Genomic DNA, 12188 nt, shown 5'->3' on the forward strand with positions numbered 1-12188 from the left:
GCTGACCAGATGACATCAGACCATACTGCTACACTGTTCTGCTGAGGTCTTAAATTATTTGATTAGCTTTACCCGTGTAAATGCTAGTGGTATCTACAGTGCTTGTAGTCATTCTCTGGAAGTCTGCAACGTTTAGTGATGAAAGCACTGTCCTAGTATCTATGTACGAGGTGATAAAGAGTTTAGGGACTGAGGGTGTGACTGGTGCTATTCTGACCACGTGCATTACCATGTCTGGGATTTCATTACCGAAAGTTGGAACAAAGAGCAAACTTGAAATTCTACGTGAAACGTCGCAAATCGGCGCTTCAAGAGAGGAAAAACATCACCGGAAGATGATGAGAATCAGGAGGTCCTTCAACGAGCTTCAACAAAATCAACCATTAAGCAACTCGTGCATGACAATCGTCAGAGGACTTGATCTCACTTCCGGACCCACCCTATCTGACAGTTTTTTTTTCTCCTTAGAACTTTGCCGCTTCCTGGAGATCAAGATCCAGCTCAAAGGCTGCCGTTTTGACATCCGCAGCGAATCGCAGCAGGTGCTTCGAAAAGAAGACATCCAGGACATGTTCCAAAAGAATGCTGGAAGCACTGTAATGTTGTGCAAAGGGACTATTCTGAATGTGAGGAAGTGTGAAAACGTAGATAAATAAAGTACTTTCTTGTAAACCGAGATCTTCTTTTATTACCACCATTCCAGCTAAAGGTTTAACTACTGTATATTATCGTTACGAGGCCTTTACAGTAAGAGTTTGCATTGACCGCATGGGTCTTATCTCGCAGTCTGCAGGGGCTGTTCTGCAGTTCCTGTTATTACAGTCTCATGTCACGGTGGCTGAGCCATGCGCCTGACCCGGCTCGCTTACCATCAGAGACCTTTTCTTTCCACTTCTTAACAATCAAGATGTAAAAATTACTATGGAGGAAAATACAAACGATGTGTATGTGGTTTAGCTTAGAGAACAGTGACTATAAGAAAGAACAAAAGAACCTGACTAAAACACCAACCATCCAAACATCTCTACCACACCTGTTTTTGTTGTTGTTTTTTTAATTCAACCTTCTCAGGTTTCTAGAAAGCTTGATTTGGTCGCTCAATACATTTTGCGTTGACTGAAGAGCCCCATGAGAGAGTCTTAGCAGAGTAGCAGTGAGAAACACAAAATGCAAGGACACAGGGCCATATTTAGAGATGACTTACCCCTACAGGATTAGTATTTCTGCTTTCATTCTTCTGATTGGAAACTACTGAGCTACAATTGGCATTTATGTGTTTGTTTGTTTATTAAATTATTTATTCATTAATTTATTCACCAATCAATTTTCAAACATTCATTCATTTTCTTTGTGAGCTACACTATATTTCCAAAAGTATTGGGTCACCTGATTTTTTCCTGCCCATATGTGGTTCTTTTCCAAACTGTTACCACAAAGCTGGAGGCACTCAATTGTCTTTAGATGCGCTATAATAACATTTTCGGATCATGGCAATGCTCCTGTGCACAAAGTAAACTCCATGAAGATCTGGTTTACATGCTTTGGAGAGGATCTGGAGTGGTCTGCTGTAGAGCTCTGATCTCATCCCTAATGAACACCTTCAGGATAAATGTAAACGCTGACTGCACCCCAGGTCTCCTCACCTACATCATCACTACCTGACTTTTGTAACACCCTTGTGGCTGATTGTTATGTCTTCATGTAGGAAAGCAAGCACAAAAGTATATTCCTCATAGGAACTTTAATAACTAATAACTGTAAGGAAAAAGTAGCATCACATGCGTTCACAAGAACAACATTTTCTCTTCTTCTCCTTCCCTCTTTCCTCTCATGTAAATCTCTATCAAGAAGCTTGAGTGCCATCTAGTGGTGCATTAAAGTAAGATTATCACATATTCCCCTCTTAGTTAAATGAATTCTTTCTACAACCAAAAATAGGCATGAAACAGAATTAAAGAACATACAATTATGTTCAAAATAATAGCAGTACAATGTGACTAACCAGAATAATCCAGGTTTTTAGTATATTTTTTATTGCTACGTGACAAACAAGTTACCAGTAGGTGCAGTAGATTCTCAGAAAACAAACAAGACCCATCATTCATGATATGCACGCTCGTACGTCTGTGCAATTGGGCAATTAGTTGAAAGGGGTGTGTTAAAAAAAATAGCAGTGTGGCATTCAATCACTGAGGTAATCAATTTTGTGAAAAAACAGGTGTGAATCAGGTGGCCCCTATTTAAGGATGACGCCAGCACTAACAGGCATTTGAAAGCCTGAGGAAAATAGGTCGTTCAAGACATTGTTCAGAAGAACAGCGTACTTTGATTAAAAAGTTGATTAAGAGGGGAAAACCTATAAAGAGGTGCAAAAAATTATAGGCTGTATAGCTAAAATGATCTCCAATGCCTTAAAATGGAGAGCAAAACCAGAGCGACGTGGAAGAAAACGGAAGACAACCATCAAAATGGATTGAAGAATCACCAGAATGGCAAAGGCTCAGCCAATGATCAGCTCCAGGATGATCAAAGACAGTCTGGAGGTACCTGTAAGTACTGTGACAGTTAGAAGACGTCTGTGTGAAGCTAATCTATTTTCAAGAATCCCCCGCAAAGTCCCTCTGTTAAAAAAAAGGCATGTGCAGAAGAGGTTACAATTTGCCAAAGAACACATCAACAGGCCTAAAGAGAAATGGAGGAACATTTTGTGGACTGATGAGAGTAAAACTGTTCTTTTTGGGTCCAAGGGCCACAGACAGTTTGTGAGACGACCCCCAAACTCTGAATTCAAGCCACACTACACAGTGAAGACAGTGAAGCATGGTGGTGCAAGCATCATGATATGGGCATGTTTCTCCTACTATGGTGTTGGGACTATTTATCGCATACCAGGGATCATGGATCAGTTTGCATATGTCAAAATACTTGAAGAGGTCATGTTGCCTTATGCTGAAGAGGACAAGCCCTTGAAATGGTTGTTTCAACAAGACAATGACCCCAAACACACTAGTAAACGAGCAAAGTCTTGGTTCCAAACCAACAAAATTAATGTTATGGAGTGGCCAGCCCAATCCCTGGACCTTAATCCAATCGAGAATTTGTGGGGTGATATAAAAAATGCTGTTTCTGAAGCAAAATGAATGTAATGAATCATGGAGTGGAATAACAGCTGAGAGGTGCCACAAGTTGGTTGAATCCATGCCACACAGATGTGAAGCAGTTTTAAAAAACTGTGGTCATACAACTAAATATTAGTTTAGTGATTCACAGGATTGCTCAATCCTAGAAATAAAAATGTACAAAATAGTTTTGAGTTTGTACAGTCAACGGCATACACTGCTATTTTTTTGAACACACCCCTTTCAACTAATTGCCCAATTGCACAGCCTTACGAGCGTGCATATCATGAATGATGGGTCTTGTTTGTTTTCTGAGAATCTACTGCACCTACTGGTAACTTGTTTGTCACGTAGCAATAAAAAATATACTAAAAACCTGGATTAATCTGGTTAGTCACATTGTACTGCTATTATTTTGAACATAACTGTATAATCTGTAATGTATCAAAAATTTCAAGTATATATGAAGTATATACTAAACTGACATGAAATGGATGCAAAGCAGCAATTAGAATAATAAACCATATGAACAAATCTATGCAGTACTTAAATGTTCATATGAGTGTGTGTTAAAAAGGTCCATGTCAATTTCCGTGACTTATAGACATAGTCCTTTAGCCAACCTGGCTCACATCTTTGACGTTTCTCCCGTGAGCAAGCATCAGAAGATACTGACAATGGAACATGAGAAGGACTTAAGTTTTCAGCAATGGTGGTCAGTCCATTATTCTGTGCATTAGCCGGTACAGGTGCAAGACACGATGCATGCCATTTCTTTCCGTCATCCAAAAGGTAGGCCAACTTTTTTTCTGACCTTAACTGGAGGAGTGAATTTTGGATGAGCTTTTGGCACATTTACTGGCTTTTTAATGCGCACTTTATCCCATCGTTGAAAAGAAAAATGACGTACTCGATGCTTGTGGGCAAAGCGACCTTTCATGACATCCTGACGTGCCGCAACACGTTTTTGCAACTGTTCAGGCTCATGAGCATAGGGTGCAGGAATCAGGACACTGAGGCTGGTACGCATTTTCCTGCCATGAAGCAATTCGAAGGGGGAACTCCTGTCACAGCATGGACAGATAAATCTGCAGGAAATCAGTCACTGTTGATTTCCATGGTGCCGATTGGAGGATTGCCGACTGAATTGTACTTTTAAGAGCTCTGTGGAAGCGTTCAATAGCTCCATTTGCAGAAGGGTGATACATTGATGTGTGAATGGGCTTAATGCCTCTCTCTTTCAGGAAAGCAGCGAACTCTGGTGGAGTAAACTGAGACCCATTATCACTTACCAAAGTGGCCGGATTGCCATGTCTACTGAAGACAGAAGTAAGAAATGCAGTCACCTGTTTTGTTGGAACAGATGCGGTGAAAGCTACCTCGGGCCATTTGCTATAATAATCAGTGAGTGTCAGAGGGTATCGGCAGTCCCACACAGCAGTCTCAAAATGGCCCACAATGTCTATTGCCAGTTTTTCCCAGGGTGCAGAGAGTAAAGGAACAGGCTGGAACAGCAGAGGCTTTTGCGGTTTTATCCAGAGAAAGGCATAACTGACATGTAGATATCTTGTCTTCCACAAGTGTGTCCATTTTGGGCTACCAATACATTTCACGCAGGCGTTGTTTTGTTCTCACAATTCCCTGATGGCCCTCATGTGCAATGCACACTCATGTCTTAGTTTGTGACATGGGCGTAGAACAGGATCCAAAGTAGCAGATGATGGAGGCCAACCACGCACCATTTGTGTGCACAGAGCAGCTAGTTCAGGGCAACGAGCAGATGCAGCGGCAAATTCCTCCTGAGATATGGCAGTCGGGCCAGCGGCTAGTAAAGCAACAAACTCGGGCTCTGTATCTGACTCAGCATCCGAAGTAAAAGGCAGGGGCAATCAATCTGCTGTATGATTTTCAGATCCAGCACGGTACTCAACTGAGTAGTTAAAACAAAGCAACCGAGCAGCCCACCGGGCTATGCGCATACCAGCTCTATCAGTCCCTTTTGTGGTCAACAGCGTCGTTAAGGCTTGATGGTCAGTTTGCCGAGTAAATTTGCGACACCACAAGTAGGTCCTCCACTTCTCCACTGCCCAAACACATGCAAGAGACTCCTTTTCAACAGGGAAGTATTTCTGTTCAGCTGGGGTAAGTGTTCTGGATGCGAAAGCATTTCGTGTTCTGAACGCATTGTGTTCTGAATGCGTTCTTGACCATCAGTGCATACTTGTGAGAGGTGGTAGCTCAGTGGTTAAGGCATTGGGCTTTGGATCAGAAGATCACAGGTTCAAATCCCACCACCACCAAGCTGCCACTGCTGGGCCCTTGAGCAAAAGCCCTAAAAAACCCTCCCCTGCTCAGTTGTAAGTCGCTCTGGATAAGGGCGTCTGCCAAATGCCGCAAATGTAAAATGTAATGTAAATGTATTTGCTTTGGCCTTCGGATGCTGTAGTTCATATGCAGGAGTGGTATTTATGGCGTGTACTGGAGCAGAGGTGCTTGTAGACGTTGATTTTGCCTGAGCATCAGCAGCCTCTAGTTGTGTTGCTAATGTAATAGCAGTCTCCAGTGTCAATTTAGACTCCACTAATAATCTTTCATGAATGCGAGGGCTAGCAACGTTTTTAACTAACTGGTCACGCAGCATGTCATCCAGATTTATCAGCAAATTCACAAGTTGTAGCCAAATCTCTTAATGCAGCTATGTATTGCACCACAGTTTCATCAGTCCTCTGTACACGTTTCCTGAAGGCATGTCTTTCCACAACCACATTTCTTTTTTGAATGAAGTGCTCTTCCAAAGCTTTAATAGCCTCTGCCAGATTGACACCAGTATTAGGCAGTGTATAAAACAGTTCCAAGACAATGAACAAGCAAAGCACGTTTTCTAGCTTCCGGCCAGGAATCTCCAGTTGCATTAATTACTAACATATAGTTTTGAAACATCTTCAGCCATGTCACGAGTGGTATTGCAGGCTCACCAGGGCAAGGCAAAAAAGGAAAGTAAGAACATCACACTGATGAACACAAATATCCATAAACACACTCCAGAAATCTAGGAAAACATTTTCCCAGAAGAGTGGAGGCAATTAGAAGAGCAAATTGGGACTAAATGTGGAATGCAATGCTCAGAAAATCACACACCTTATCTATGACCAGGTGTCTCAATACTTTTGGAAATAGTGTATTTAGAAATAATCATATATAGTACTATAGTCCGTTTGTTGTATGGTGAAGTCAGTTTCAGTCCAGACGGAAGAATGGAATGGGAGCCATTTTGGCTCAGGATTCCTTTCATTTGCTGGAATCTTCCCTGCTTCAAAACAACCCCGAACCATTAAGCTTCCATCTCCATGTGTGACTGTGGGGTTGAGGGAGTCTCATCACAGATTCTCTCCTGTTCTGCGTCTTACACAACTTCTCCTGTTATTATGGTCTGATTTGATCCAATGCTCTCAGGGTCTAACCTTCAGTTCTCCTAAGATTCAAATGGTCCTTCACAAGTTCAAAATCTGCCACAAAGGAGATAAAATTCTCTTTTATATCCCAGTGCATTCTGCATACTGAGTTCTGTTTCAGTTTTGTCTTACCGGTGTGTTTGCTCTAAAGAGTTCTGACTTGTCTAAACATCACTGTGTTTGTGTTTTTTCAGCGAGACGAGATTAGCGCTTGAGGACTTTGAGAATGCAGATGATCGTGATGCTGTTCATCGCTCATTGTTGTCTAATGTTCCTGCTGCTTTTACCTCATCCTGCAACTGGTTTTAGGTAGCTGCTTCGAAGACTCTCTTAGCTTCTTCATCATTAGATTATTTTTTTTCAAAACTACAGTTGAATTATTTAGGAATCATCTTGAGTGTCTTTTATATTTTTTCCCTATAAGCATTGTTTTTTTATAAAACCACATCTTTTTTATATATATATTTTGTTAGTGTTAAAACTGTTTCACACACATTCCTTGTCCGTTCAGTGTCTATAGGATATTTACGATGTTAGTCTTTAAGGTAAACAGAGAGTCTTATCTGGGCTCACACATCTCCCCCTGGTATATTCAATTCAATTCAATTAATTTTTATTTGTATAGCGCTTTTAACAATGAACATTGTCTCAAAGCAGCTTTACACAGATAATGCGGTGATTAAAAATTAATATGTTCTTTATGAGTAAGTTTGTCCCTGATGAGCAAGCCGGTGGCGACTGGCGACTGTGGCAAGGAAAAACTCCCCGAGATGGCATAAGAAAGAAACCTTGAGAGGAACCAGACCCAAGAGGGAACCCATCCTCATCTGGGTTACACCGAATGTCCATTTGTGGCGGGTATACAATGTTGCGGGGTGCAGTGATGATGATCAAAAGCGAAGTGTATTTCTGAGTCAGTGTAGGAGACTGTTGACATCAACTACAGTCCAATCCAGGCAGGCCTGGATGAAGTGGGAAGATCCACGGGGGGGAGAGGGGCAGGAACAGTGCTCAGGAGCATGTTTAACTCGACCGAGAGAGAGAGAGAGAGAGAGAGAGAGAGAGAGAGAGAGAGAGAGAGAGAGAGAGAGAGAGAGAGAGAGAGAGAGAGAGAGAAGAGGGTGACAGGAAGAGAAAGATATGGATTATTAAGTGTACCTATTGTTGCATGAGAGTTAAAGTCACTGTGCAGTTTGGACTCCGGCAAGACTCGCTATGGCAGCATAACTAAAAGGGAGAACCAGAAGGCAACACAGACATGAGGGATCTCTGGGATAAGAGACGGCCCACCACACCACCATCAACAAACCTGAGTGAACACGTGAATGTGAGGGGACGACAGCGTACAAATATCCCAGTTCACCAAACACTCTATATCAATGTTCCCTCCAGATCTGAGCCTTTACCTAAGAAAAAATCTACTGATTAAAGGCTTGACTGAATAAATATGTTTAAACACTGAGACTGTGTCTGAGTCCCGAACACTGGTTGGAAGGCTGTTCCATAACTGCGGGGCTTTATAAGAGAAAGATCTGCCCCCTGCTGTAATCTTCATTATTGGAGGAACCAACAGATAGCCAGCACCTTTTGATCTAAGTAGGCGTGGAGGATCATACTGGTACAGAAGTTCACTCAGATACTGTGGCGCGAGACCGTTAAGTGCTTTATACGTCAGTAGTAGAATTTTATAATCAATGCGAGATTTGATTGGGATCCAGTGTAGACTGATTAATACAGGGGTGATGTGGTCATATTTCCTAGATCTAGTGAGGACTCTTGCTGCTGCATTCTGAACTAACTGAAGCTTATTTATGCACCTACTCGCACACCCAGACAGTAAAGCGTTACAGTAGTCTAATCTAGAAGTAACAAAAGCATGAACTAGTTTTTCTGCATCCTGTAACGACATCATATTTCTAATTTTAGCAATATTTCTAAGGTGAAAGAAGGCGATCCTGGTAATATTATTCACGTGAGCCTCAAAGGAAATATCCTCTTGTCTAAACAGGAAAACGACTTTAGGCCAGCTTTCTACCCAATGTGTGTGTGTGTGTGTGTGGACTGTATCATCCTGTGTGTATAAATACGTGTCTGCCACCTGCAATAAACAAAGAGAAACATTTTGCCACATTCTGTGTGCGGTGTGATTCTTCCCTGATCAGAAAAGACATTACGGGTCTCGCAGGTCGTTTGGAAAACTTCTCCAGTCATTTTGTTTTCAGCATGATAAAAATCTAACATATATATATATATATATATATTTGTGAAGTACAATAAGTGCAGAAGACATCAAATGTGTATGTCTGTGTATTTGACATTATACTCAGACTGATTAGACTGGAAAGGTGTGTGGATGTGTGGGGGAGTGAAGGAGATGATGGCTGAAGTGCTGGGGAAACAAAAGGAAGCCTCCTCTTCTTGTTTTGACTTATGAGGGACCAGCGGGCGAGTGGTTGACTGGGATGGACTGGGGTGGGGGTGGTTATTAAGCGGTGTTAAAAATTTGGAGCTTCTTAATCTTGTGTCTGCACTCGGGTAGAACTCTGCACCCAGGACCAAATATCTGACATTCCTTTTATAAGTAGACACACAAGTATTGGCAAAAACCACTGCCCTGCTCTCATCCAGCATTACCTTTCATGTCGTCCTGTGGCGGTGTCCGGCAGTCCACTAGCATGTCGCTAATTATAAATATTATGTTACCTTCTCACCCAAATATCCTCTCTGATTCCAGGCACTCACCAAATTCCTCATGGAGATAGCAACAAATACTCTGCCCCAATATGTGGGTAGTGTGTGTGTGTGTGTGTGTGTGTGTGTGTGTGTGTGTGTGTGTGTGTGTGTGTGTGTGTGTGTTGGGGGATTAATCAGTTCAACCAGTTAGCATGTTAACAACCTAGATTTAGCTAAATGAGCTAACGCAGTGTGTGTATGTGTGTGGGTGTGTGTGTGTGTGTGTGTGTGTGTGTGTGTGTGTGTGTTAAATCTCCTCCTTGATTCACCCCTATTAGTGTGCGATCGGATTCGATTCAACACATTGCAGTATGATTCAATGGAAAAAAATCTGATGCTCTGCAATTCAATATGGAACCGACAATACACTTGTATTCGTTTGGTTCAGACAGACAGCAAATCATCAATTTACTGAAGTGACTTCTGACACATGGCCCCTTTTTCACACACACACACACACCTTTGTAGTGCAAAAATAAAGAAAAATATATAAAACCAGACATTCTTTTCCTGTTCTGTCTCCAAGAAGATGCAGCTCTACCTCTACCATGTTAATCTATATTCTATTCTCAGGACCTACCTCTGTCTCCGTAGTGTTGTGATAAGTCGAAGTCACACACTCGAGAAATCAATCAACATAAAAAATATTGGTCACTTTCGAAATAATAAAAGTTTAACGCATCTACTAATGATTCTTAATACATTTTTTTTTACAGATGCCAATATGTTAAAAATGATGCATTGTGAGTCAAATGCCAACTTGTATCTGATATACACTTTTTTAAATCAATGTATCACATCGTTAACTTACAGTGCATCCGGAAAGAAATCACTTTTTCCACATTATGTTACAGCTTTATTTCAAAATGTATTCAATTCATCATTTCCCTAAAGAACATGTAAATAAATATTCACAGTTTTTGCTCAACACTTTATTGAAGCTCATTTGGCACCAGTCGCAGCCTCAAGTCTTTTCGAGTTTGATGCTACGAGCTCGGCACCTATTTTTGGGCAGTTTCTCCCATTGTTCTTTGCAGAACCTCTCGAGCTCCATCAGGTTGGATGGGGAGCGTCAGTGCACAGACATTTTCAGCCCCCTGAGATGTTCAATCAGGTTCAAGTTTGGACTCTGGCTGGGCCACTCGAGGACATTCACAGAGTCCTGTAGACACTCCTTTGTTATCTTGGCTGTGTGCTTCAGGTCGTTGTCCTGTTGGAAGATGAACCTCAGGGTCTACAGAAAATTCCTTGAGCTTCATGGTTTGGTTTGTGCTCTGACATGGACTGGTAACTGTGGGATCTTCTATAGACAGGTGTGGGCCTTTCCAGATCATCAACTGAATCTACCACAGGTGGACTCCAATCAAGTTGTAGAAACATCTCAAGGATGATCAGTAGAAACACGATGCACCTGAAATCAATTTTGAGTGTCATGTGATTACTTTAGTTTTTTTTTTTGTTATAAATTTGCACAGATCTCAAACAAACCTCTTTCATGTTGTCATTATGGGGTTTTATTTGTAGGATGTTAAGGAAAATAATTAATTGAATCTATTTTGGAATAAAGCTGTAACAACAAAATGTGGAGAAAGTGAAGCGCCACAGGAAACTGTATCTGTGGTTGCCAAACTTGTAAAAAAATATTTAAGTATTGTATGTTGTTTTGTTTAGCTGTGTAAAGGGACAGGTTGTGCAGCTATGCTAGTGTCGGAACTCAGAACCCGTCTCTGAGGCGACACATCGAGGGTGGATTCTTTGTTCAGAGGATTCCCAATAATGCTCAGCCAACTCTAGAAAAAACTTAAATATAATGGACACAAACTGCCAATGAAGGATCCTCAGTCTCGGATGAGTAAAAGCAAACTTCTTTATTCCATACACGTTCCAATGAGCTCAATAGAAGATGGGTACCTCACATCAAAATGAACAGCACATCAAAAAATGATAGAGCACGCCAAAGTGAGGAGGTACAAGTACTGTCTGTTTCATGCTTGTATTTATACCCTGTAGCAACCGTATCCTTCTATTTTTTTTCTAATTTCTTCACCTTGAGTAATTCCCCTTATTTTCCGATCTTGCCCTCTTTTTTTTCAATTCCCCTTATCTTTGACCTTGGTGCTCATTCCTCCAAACAACACCATATTTGGAGTTCCTGTTTTTTCCAATTCCCTTTATATTCAGCCTTTTTCTGATTTTATATAAAAAAAATGAGTGAGTATAAAGCCCTTATTTTCTCTGGATCCAACCATACATTGTTTCAGTCCTCCAAGTGTGAACACCATTTTTGCGGCCTATTTTGTCTTCCTGCACCTGCAATGGGTAAGTGTTATGCTTTACTCTTTTTATAATGCTGTTTGCTATTCTACTTTTATTGAATTGAGTTATCTCAGTGTATTAGATTGTCTGTATACATGTGCTTGATTATATTATTTTATTTGATAGCTGCAAGTGCCCAGGTTATATTTGAATTGTGCATTCTGAACTGATTGTTACATAGTATATAGAATCTTCTCTTGAATGTGTTATCCTTTGCCTGCGCCTAGCAGTCACCGTGATTTTACCCTGTCTAACATCTTATCTCTGTTGGTCTCTTTTGCTCAGCTCCGCCACGCAAACGTTCTGGAATATCTCCAATGGGTCTTCTTCGCAGACAATACCGCCAGTTCCAGCTCTCCTCACTTGCAGCTGAGCTTGCTCATTTTCTTGAACAACTCTCTGGCCTAACTGTTCCAGCGAATCCCTATCTGCCTCCTCGCATAGTGCAGAGCACTGCTACGCGCGACATGGGCACACAGACCGCTCCTGATCTCTCTGCTACCCGCTATCGAGCTTATGATGACAACTGCAGTGAAGGCTCCTGTCCCCCACCGTTTTCTCCCTATCC

The 12188-nt window shown here is 41.5% G+C and overlaps 1 long non-coding RNA gene across 1 annotated transcript in view; it reads left to right on the forward strand.

The window, feature by feature from the left end:
• Nucleotides 1-510: 510 nt before the first annotated feature.
• The window catches only part of LOC310716573, a 14424-nt gene continuing 2746 nt past the window's right edge, over nt 511-12188 (forward strand). The window contains exons 1-2 of the long non-coding RNA XR_014530628.1: nt 511-626; nt 6766-6880. This is a non-coding gene — a long non-coding RNA (uncharacterized lncRNA). The remainder of the gene's footprint in view (nt 627-6765; nt 6881-12188) is intronic.

This window comes from Silurus aristotelis (genome assembly GCF_946808225.1).
Source record: "Silurus aristotelis genome assembly, chromosome: 21".
Classification (NCBI taxonomy): domain Eukaryota; kingdom Metazoa; phylum Chordata; class Actinopteri; order Siluriformes; family Siluridae; genus Silurus; species Silurus aristotelis.